The sequence below is a fragment of the Hibiscus syriacus genome, unplaced genomic scaffold (assembly GCF_006381635.1).
Source record: "Hibiscus syriacus cultivar Baekdansim isolate YM2019G1 unplaced genomic scaffold, ASM638163v2 tig00111059_pilon, whole genome shotgun sequence".
In the NCBI taxonomy this organism is placed as follows: domain Eukaryota; kingdom Viridiplantae; phylum Streptophyta; class Magnoliopsida; order Malvales; family Malvaceae; genus Hibiscus; species Hibiscus syriacus.
The window spans coordinates 1,026,797-1,037,279 of NW_024062966.1; positions in this window are offsets into that span (position 1 = coordinate 1,026,797).

Below are 10,483 nucleotides of genomic sequence, written 5' to 3' on the forward strand. Positions count from 1 at the left end.
CCTCATAAGTCATATCCGGTTGTACCTCGATCTCTTCTGGATTTACAATATGGGAGGGATCCGATCGATATCTTCGAAGCATTGAAACGTGAAAAACATCATGTATCTTTTCCATTTCAGGTGGTAAAGCTAGCTGATATGCTACCGGTCCTACTCTCTTTACAATCTCATATGGTCCAATAAACCGAGGACTCAATTTTCCTTTCCGTCCAAATCTCAACACCTTCTTCCATGGAGACACTTTTAAAAACACTTTATCTCCAACTTGAAATTCAATTTCTTTCCTTTTAAGATCAGAATAAGACTTTTGCCGATCAGAGGCCACTTTGAGGTTATGCTGAATTTCTCGAACTTTCTGTTCTACCTCCTGAATTAAATCCGGACCAAGAACACTTCGGTCTTTGAGTTCATACCAATTTAATGGAGTACGACATTTTCTTCCATATAATGCTTCATAGGGGGCCATCTTTATACTAGACTGATAACTATTGTTGTAAGCGAACTCTGCCAGCGGTAAATACTTTTCCCATGATCCTTTACATTCCATTACGCATGCTCTCAGCATATCTTCCAATATCTGAGTAGTTCTCTCTGATTGCCCATCAGTCTGAGGATGAAAAGCCGTACTAAAGTTTAAACGAGTCCCCAACGCTCCATGCAAGGATTTCCAGAATCTAGAAGTGAATCGAGGGTCCCGATCAGAGACTATGGAAACAGGTACTCCATGCAATCTAATAACTTCTCTAATATACAGCTCTGCATACTTTTCCATAGAGAAATCTGTTCTAACCGGGAGGAAATGCGCTGATTTAGTTAATCGATCAACAATTACCCAGATTGATTCTCTTTTGTTCGGAGTCAAGGGTAACCCCGAAACAAAATCCATCGTAACATTTTCCCATTTCCATTGAGGAATGAAAAGCGATTGCAATAATCCTGATGGAACTTGATGCTCGGCTTTGACTTGTTGACATATCAAACACTTAGACACAAATTCGGTGACGCTTCGCTTCATCCCTGACCACCAAAATCGATTCTTCAAATCCATATACATCTTGGTTCCACCCGGGTGCATCGTTAACGGACTGCAATGAGCCTCTGTTAATATTTCTTTCTTCAAGTCGTCATTGTCAGGTATTACAATTCTTCCTTTACAATATAGATTTCCATCTGACTTAATCTCAAAGTCTTTAATCTCTTTTGTTCTTTACTTGTTCAATTATTTTCAAACACATTTCATCTTTACCTTGCAATTCTCCTATTCGTTCCAACCATGCTGGTTTAAGGGTTAATTCTGCACAAAGACCACCGTTTCCCGTTAAAGATAATCTTGCATCCATAGCTCGTAAAGCTGCAAACGTCTTTCTACTCAGAGCATCTGCTACCACATTAGCCTTTCCGGGATGATAGTCAATTATCACATCATAATCCTTTAAGAACTTTACCCATATACGTTGCCTCAAATTTAATTCTTTTTGAGTCATCAGGTACTTCAGGCTCTTATGATCAGTATATAAGTAACAACGCTCCCCATAAAGATAATGACGCCAAATCCTGAGAGCGAATACTACAGCAGCCATTTCTAGATCATGAGTGGGGTAATTCCTTTCATGTGGTTTCAACTGTCTCGATGCGTACGCTACCACTTTTTCCTTCTTGCATTAGTACACACCCCAACCCGTTATGGGATGCGTCACTGTATACTACAAAATTCTTGCTAGATTCCGGTTGAACCAATATCGGAGTTTCCGTCAGAATTCTCTTTAAAGCTTCGAAGCTTTCTTTACATTCAGAAGTCCAAACAAATGGTACGTTCTTTCTCATTAGCTTTGTTAGAGGCAGCACAATCATCGAAAAATTCTTAACGAATCTTCGATAGTAACCGGCAAGTCCCAGAAAACTCCGAACTTCAGACACATTCTTAGGAACTTCCCAATCCATTATAGCTTTAACCTTTTGAGGGTCTACTCTAATCCCAACTGCCGAGATCACATGCCCCAAGAAAATTACTTCCTTTAACCAGAACTCACATTTGGACAATTTGGCATACAACTTCTTATCTCTTAGAATTTGTAAGACGATCCTCAGATGTGTGCTATGCTCTTCATGGGATTTCGAGTACACCAGTATGTCATCAATAAAGACAACAACAAACTGGTCTAGATAGGGCTGAAAAATCCTGTTCATGAGATCCATGAAAGCAGCAGATGCATTCGTTACTCCGAATGGCATTACGATGAATTCATAATGACCATATCTCGTTCTGAAAGCTGTCTTCGGAATATCTTTCTCCTGGATCTTCAATTGATGATAACCCGAACGTAGATCAATCTTCGAAAATACCGAAGCTCCTTTTAGTTGATCAAACAAGTCATCAATGCGCGGAAGGGGATACTTGTTCTTGATGGTCACCTTATTGAGCTGCCGATAGTCAATGCAAAGACGCATTGATCCATCCTTCTTTTTAACAAATAACACCGGAGCTCCCCAAGGCGATACACTTGGTCGGATAAATCCCTTCTCTAGCAACTCTTGTAATTGATTCTTTAATTCTTGCAATTCTTTCGGAGCCATTCGATAATGTGCCATTGCAATCGGAGCTGTTCCCGGTATTATTTCAATTTGGAATTCTACCTCTCTATCCTGAGGTAATCCTGGCAATTCAGCAGGGAAAACATCAGGGAACTCTCGAACTATTGGAATTTCCTCTAACCTTTTCTCTTGAGCTCTTGAATCAATCACATTTGCAAGAAAACCCTGACATCCTTGTAGCAATAATTTCTTGGCAGACATCACTGATATTACATTTGCTAAAGGATTAAACCTTTCACTGCTCACACTTATCTCTATTCCTTCTGGACTTTTCAGAGTTACCTTTTTCAATCTGCAACTAACATCTCCATAATAACGGAACAACCAATCCATTCCCAGAATCACTTCAAACTCGTCAAAGGGTAATTCCATCAGATTAGCAGGGAATTCAATTCCCTGAACCTTTATGGGACACCCCTTACAGACTTTATTCACCCAGGCACTATGGCCTAACGGAGTTGTTACTATAATCTCATTACTCGTAGCTTCTAAGGGAATCCCCAACTCCTTTACTAACTTACTTGTAATATAAGAATAATTAGAACCCGGATCAATCAGTACCAATACTAATTTATCATACAACTGAAAAGTACCTGCTATAATATCAGGGTCATCACGGTCTTCACTTGTCTTTAGGTTGTATACTCGAGCAGTGGATCGAACTTCAGGTTGAGCAGAGAATTCAGACGGGTTCCTTCCTCTGCCTCTTCCTCGTCCTCTTTGTGAGGAAGAACCAGCTCTTCCAGATGGTGCCGGCTCACCAACAATCAATGGATAATCCCGGACAAAATGTCCGGCCTCTCCACATCGAAAACAAGTCCCAGCTGCCATACGACAAGTTCCATAATGGTTTTTCCCACAATGCTGACACTGTCTCCCTTGACCCGGAGTAGATCTCCCAGCACCAGATTCCACTGACTGCGTCTGTCTAGGTCTTGCCTGACTTGCTCCCCTAGCAGACGATGCAACTGATTCTGATATGGTTTGTGATCGAAATCCCGAGTCTCTTCCCCTTTTTGTTGGTGCTGAGCTAGAAGAAGTAGTCATCCTCTTTGATGTCTGAACTCTTGAGTCCCCAAATCGTTCATTCTGAGCCATTTCAAGAGCTTTTGCACGATTGATCACCTCCTGAAACGAGGACAAGTTTAATACTATCAACATTTCCTTAAGCCTAGGGCGCAAGCCCTCCACGAACCATTCGCAAGCATCTTTCTCAGTAGGCACAAGCTCAGCTGCAAACCTGCTCAGCTTATTAAACTCACATTCGTACTCATATACAGAGTGGCTCATCTACTTCAAATTCATAAACTCCTGCTTCATTTGTCGGATAAACTGATCTCCAATATACTTGTTTTTAAATTCTTCTAAAAACAAAGACCAAGTCAACTGGTCGGTTGACATCCTCATGGTGACGTTCGTCCACCATATCCTCGCCTGACCCCTCAATAAAGACACAGCTCCATCTAATTTCTCCACTTCAGAACAGTGGAGACCCTCTAACATGATTTTCAAATCATTCAACCAAAGATCCGCTGACACTGGACCTTCCTCAGCTTTTCCCTTAAATTCGGGAGCTCCTAAACTTCTTAACTCTTTTGCTACATTCATTCTTGGAGTTAGTGGAGCAGGAGGTTGAAGACACGTCAGAATAGCGTCTAACGTTCTGAAGAACGTATCTTGATCTTGCACAGGCACTCCTTAAGATGCCTGTTCTTCACCATGCCTGGCCAGGGCAGGTGAATTACTGCTTTCAGCATGCCTATCTTCTCCCGCTTCACTTCGGGAGCTATTATGTCCGGACATCTAATAAGAATAAACACATTGTTCTATTAGCAAAACAGCATACTCATACTATACCAGATCAGAAGTTCTCACTATTTGTTGGCATGTATTCTATTTAAAGACTCCATAGACTCTGGTTTATGCCTAGAATCGGCTAAACCATAGCTCTGATACCATTAAATGTAACACCCCCAACTCATACCCGACCCGGATATGAGTCAGAGATACTACATTGACTTTAAAACACAACTCTTAATAAATAATAGTAAAATATTTGAACTTGTATTAAGAAAATACAATAATATACATACTGTAATATAAGTTTACCAAAATATTCAGAGCATACACAACTTAACCCTTTAATTACATGCCAACTGCTATTTACATCACAAAATGACCTACTGATTAAGTTGCTTCTGATCTGATGATTGCAGGAGTAATACTGTCAAGCTGCTTCACCAGTCTCGTCTAATTCCTCGGATCCTACGTGTGAAACACTCACACGCTAAGTCATCGACTTAGTGAGGCAATAATAATAAAGCACATGTAATGAAGATATCATGATCATATGAGATGAGATGCAAACATGTACTTAATCCATGTAGTATACATCATTCATATCCATACCTGTAAGCGTATGACTGTAACATTCATGAATCTGTATTAATAAGTTTAATGGCCCATGATAGCATATTGAGAACCTAAGGTATCTGAGTAATGTGAGGTTATGCACTATGCTGTCACCACAGCTCGTATAAATGCACCGAAGTGCCCCGTAGAATTGCACTGAAGTGCCCGTAGAATTGCACCGTAGTCCCATATAATGATGTCCATAAGGACCACATAGAATTCCTTAAGAATCATATACATATACTATGGATCAAGTATGTGTCTTTCAAGACTTCACACAGGTTCCAAAGGATATACATATGTCCTAAAGAACCGAGTATACCCTCTACCCTTGGCATGCCAACTATACCTATAGTTCTCATCTACATAACATGGGCTTATACATTTCCCGTAGTTCATATCACGTAGTCATATTATTTCCATACCTTTATCACATAGTCATATCATTTACATACCTTTATCACATAGCTCATATAACTTTTCTGCATATTCATGTCATGCAATACATATCATATGAATTCATGTCATGTAATACATTTAATATAAATTCATGTCATGTATCATAATATGGAATGTGATCATATGTCAAAATATGGAATCTAGACTTATCACAAGTCTAGAACTGAATATAATACTATATTCATGCTATGCATATGCACTCACCTATACTTCTTTGTTTTTTCCTCGATCGATCCTACTTGTAGATTGTTCCCGAACTCGAGTAGGCTCGGTATCTACATAAACATAATTTTTAAGATGATCATCAGATGTCTATGTCTTGAAATTAAGCTTTAATAGCTTACTAATTTAAGAAATTTATAGCTTAGTCTATCTTTCTTTTCTTTTCTTCTTTTTTTTCTCATGGGGGAATCGGTTCCCCCCCTGGGGGTATCGATTCCCATCAAGTAATCTGGAATTTCATATACGATGAGGGGGTATCGGTTCCCCCCCTGGGGGTATCGATTCCCCTCTAGCATTCTGGAAATCATATTCGTTGAGGGGGTATCGGTTCCCCTTGAATGGGTACCGATTCCCCTAACCCAGAAATCCTAATTTGAGCCCGGAAATCATCTCATTTCAGCTCAAACATACATATTTCACTCCCTTTAATACTCTTAGCTCTCATACACTTACTTAAACTAATGATTATCCATTCAATACCTCTAAAACTAAGAAAACTACTCATCCATATAGAATTGAAGAATCTTACTCCAATTCCAACTTGTTCTAATTTCAATTCTATTACTTCATACTTCTTAATTAGCTTATTGACAAGTCAAAAATCTTATTCAAACATCAAAAACTCATCCATATCAAATTTTCATCTAAAAACTCATTTTCCAAATCTATCTCTAAAACACTTATCTTGTAGTTTTAATGTCATATAAGCTTTCACGCGGTTTAGATTCTAAAACACTCATTTTCCTTTAGCTTATATAACATCCAAACTTTCATTTCCAATCTTAAAAATTAAAGAAACTACCAAGGTTTAGATTCTCACCTTTACTTGCAAGCTTCACGCGGTTGGAGAAGGAAGAGAAGAAGAGAAAAGTCTGGAAGGCTTATCTCAAATGCCCACGTGATTTATAATCTCACCCTAAGGAATATTTAATTATTTCCTTTACTCAATTACTCTTTTGCCCTCTTAATTCTCCTTCTTTATGATTTAATCCTACACCCAATAACCCAAATAGATCATTAAACTCTTCCATCATTATACTTAAATTACCAAATGTTGAAACTTTGCAAATTAATCACTAACCCGGCATGGAGGATGTTACACATTTTGCATCCAAGTAAGAGCTTGACACCCGAGCTTCGCAAAAAGCTGACCCAAATGAAAATACATCATTTTAGTCAAAATAATTACTGGTAAATGACACGCCCCCTTTAAGATTGAATTGATAGCCTTGACTAAGTTGGTTGTCATATTTTCATATTAATTGTAACATCCTCAATACCGAGTTAGTAACTAAATTGTAAAATTTTAGAATTTGGGGATAAAAGTTGAATAGTTGAATAGTTCAATGATTTATGTGGAGATATTTCTTGAAAGTTGTAAATATTAAAGGAGTCAAAGGGAAAATGAGTCATTGAACAAGGAAAATAATTAAATAATAATTAATGGGTATTATAATACCCATGTGGAGCATGATTGAAGTGATAAGTTTCCAAGCAATTCTCTTCTTCATCTTATTCTCTTCTCCATGTGAAAGCTCAAGCAAATGTGAGTTTCTTAATTAGTTTATTGTTTGTTGAATTAAAGGTTGGGTTTTGATCATTAGATGATAACTAAGCTTAAGGAAAGCTTAAGTTATCTTAAAATCAAAAGATAAAGGAGTTATGATAGATTAAAGAAAATGGGTTTTTAAGTGAAATTTTGAATAAGAAGGTTTAAATGAATTTAGAGGATGAATTTGACTTTTCATCTATGAGAATAAGAAGTTAGAAGTGTTAGAATTAATTTTAGATAACATGGAAAATTTGGTATGATTTTTAGCCTTAAGAATTTGGATGAAATATGGAAGATTATAAGGTGTTAGAATGATAGGAATTGGTTAAAGTTGTTATAGATGAATTTAGTAGCATAATAAGTATTTTATACATGAAAATTTGGGTGAAGTGTTGATGATTTTCGGATGAAATAACCTAGTCTGGGTAGGTGCATCGATGCAATATGAGTGTGTACCGATGCACTAAGACAAAATTTGAAGGTGCATCGATGTATTAACGGGTGCATCGATGTATAGGGATTTCGAATCTAAGTTGGGCACCGATGCATCCATAGTGCATCGATACACTCCTAAAGGAAATTAGAAATATGAGTTTATTAAATTCGTTTAAGTTAATAGCATCGAAGTATAAGGTTTAGGCTTCTGATAATCGTCTTGAAAATTATATTTATGTAGATACAGAGCCTAAACGAATTTTGGAACAATCGAAGGATTAGGATTTATTCAAAGCAAGGCTAAGGTGAGTGCATATGCATAGCATGATTATAGTAGTATATTCAGTTCTAGACTTGTGATAAGTCTAGATTTAATACTTTGATATATGATTAATTTCATATAATGAAACATGATATGAGTTCATACCATATACATTATGTGACATGAATATGCAGAAAAAGTTATATGAGTTATATGATAAAGGTATGGAAATGATATGTGCTACGTGATGTATATATGAACATATGTGAATAAGATATGACATATGTATATGAACAAAGGAGAAATGAGATAAGCTATATGAAACAACCTACGTGATTCCATGCAAAGTGATATGAACTATGTGACATATGAATATGCAATACGTGATACATGTGATATGATATAAAACAAATAGTTACACATAAATGTGGTATGTGACAGAAGAGAAAGAATAAGTGATGTGAATATGTGAACTGTCGTAAATGATAATGCCCATGTTATGTAATATGATAGCTAGTGGTATAGTTGCCATGCCAAGAGTCGAGGGTTTACCTATGTTCTACGGAACATATGAGCATAATTACCTATGTCTTTCGGGACATATGGACAGAATTACCTATGTTTTTTGAGACATATGGACAGTATACCTATGTTCTAAGGAACATATGGACAGTTTACCTAGGTTCTACGGGACCTATGGACAGTTGCCGAGGTTCTTTATGACCTCTGGATAGGTCTTTCGGGGCATTTATATGAGATGTGGTGACAACATAGTGGTGCACAACCTTAATGTACTCAAATACCTTAAGTTCTCAAAAATGTATATGGGCTAATAAAGAGACAATAACAAATACAATACATATGATATGTTTTGGTGATATGAAATATGTTACATGAATTATATGATGTTATGTGTGTTATATGATATATAGAAATGATAAGTACAAAATCATATGATAAATAGAAATTATGATGATGATGGTATATATATATGAAATGTTCTATAGTTTTATTATATGTTTTATATGCCTAACTAAGTCAACGACTTAGCGTGTGATTGTTTCACGCGTAGGTTTTGAGAAGAGGAAGATTGATAAGAGTTATGCAAGACAGGTCAGTTTCTCCTTTCCAAAGATCAGATCATAAAAGAAATGTATAGTATGTATTTTGTAATAAGGATAGTGGTTGGCATGTAAATAAAGGTTTAAATCTGATATGTTTTAATCAGTTTGTAAAATCATATGATAGAGTTTTGTAACATTTTAAACGTATTTATGTAAATGTGTACTAATGAACGGTTAAATTTTTACGAGGTTTATGAACGTTTTACGAAAGTCACTGTAGCAGTACTATAGCAATGCATCGATGCACAGTAGCATTGTTCATGATACTGTTCATTACTATTCACGGTATTGTTCATACCGTATAGTACTGTTCATAAATACGTATTTTTTTCAAATTTTTATAATAAAGCATAATATAATAGTATATTATTGTATTTTCTTAATATGAGTTCAAATGTTTTGATATTTTATAAGAATATTGTTTTAAAAATCAATGTGACATCTCGGACTCGTATCCGGCTCAGGTACGAGTTGGGGTGTTACATTTAATGGTATTAGAGCTACGGTTTAGCCGATTCTAGGCTAAAAACGAAGTCAAAAGTGTTTTAAAATGTATACATGCCAACATAAAGTGGAAAATTTTCTGATCTGATAGGGTAAGGAGTGTGTTGTCCTGGTAATAGAGTTAAATTGTTATGTTATATAAGATAAGTGAATACATGAGAATGACTTATGAGATATATATGTTTATATGATATGATAGATCATATGTGAACATATGCAAATGACATATGTTATATGATATGAATTGGATGATCACATGCATACGTGATATGTGATAAAAGAAATGATATGAGCACATGAATATATGAGAGCTTCCAAAGTGAAGTAGAAGGCGATAGACCTAAAGGCAATAACAATTCACCTGCCCTGGCCAGGTAGGGAGAAGAGCGAACACCTCATGGAGTGCCTGTATAAGATTAGAGAATGATTCATGATGTTGAATGATTTTCCAATGTGTTTTCAATTGTATACTTTGTTAACTCATAGAATGAATGTATTGAAATAGTTAAAAAGGTTAAGAGTACCCGAGTTCAAGGGTAAAATTTGAGAAAGGTTCTGTTGTTACAGACCTTTGGATAAATGATATGAAGATAATGCTAGAAGGTGTTAATTTCTCCAAAGTGGAGAAATTAAATTGAGTAGTTTCGTTACTACGTGGGCAAGCTAGAATATGGTAGACAAATGTCACCATAAGAACGTTAAAAGATCAAATGACATGGTTATTGTTCGTAGAATAGTTTGAGAATAAGTACATCAGTGATACATTTATAAGATGAATGAAATAAGAGTTATGAATTTGAAACAAAGGAATAATATTGTGTATAAGAAAGAGTGTGGATATGATAAGGGTTTGTACTATAGAAGAAAGGGTTAGCATTGGCTAACAAGATTTCTTGATGAAAATGTATTGGATACAATTGT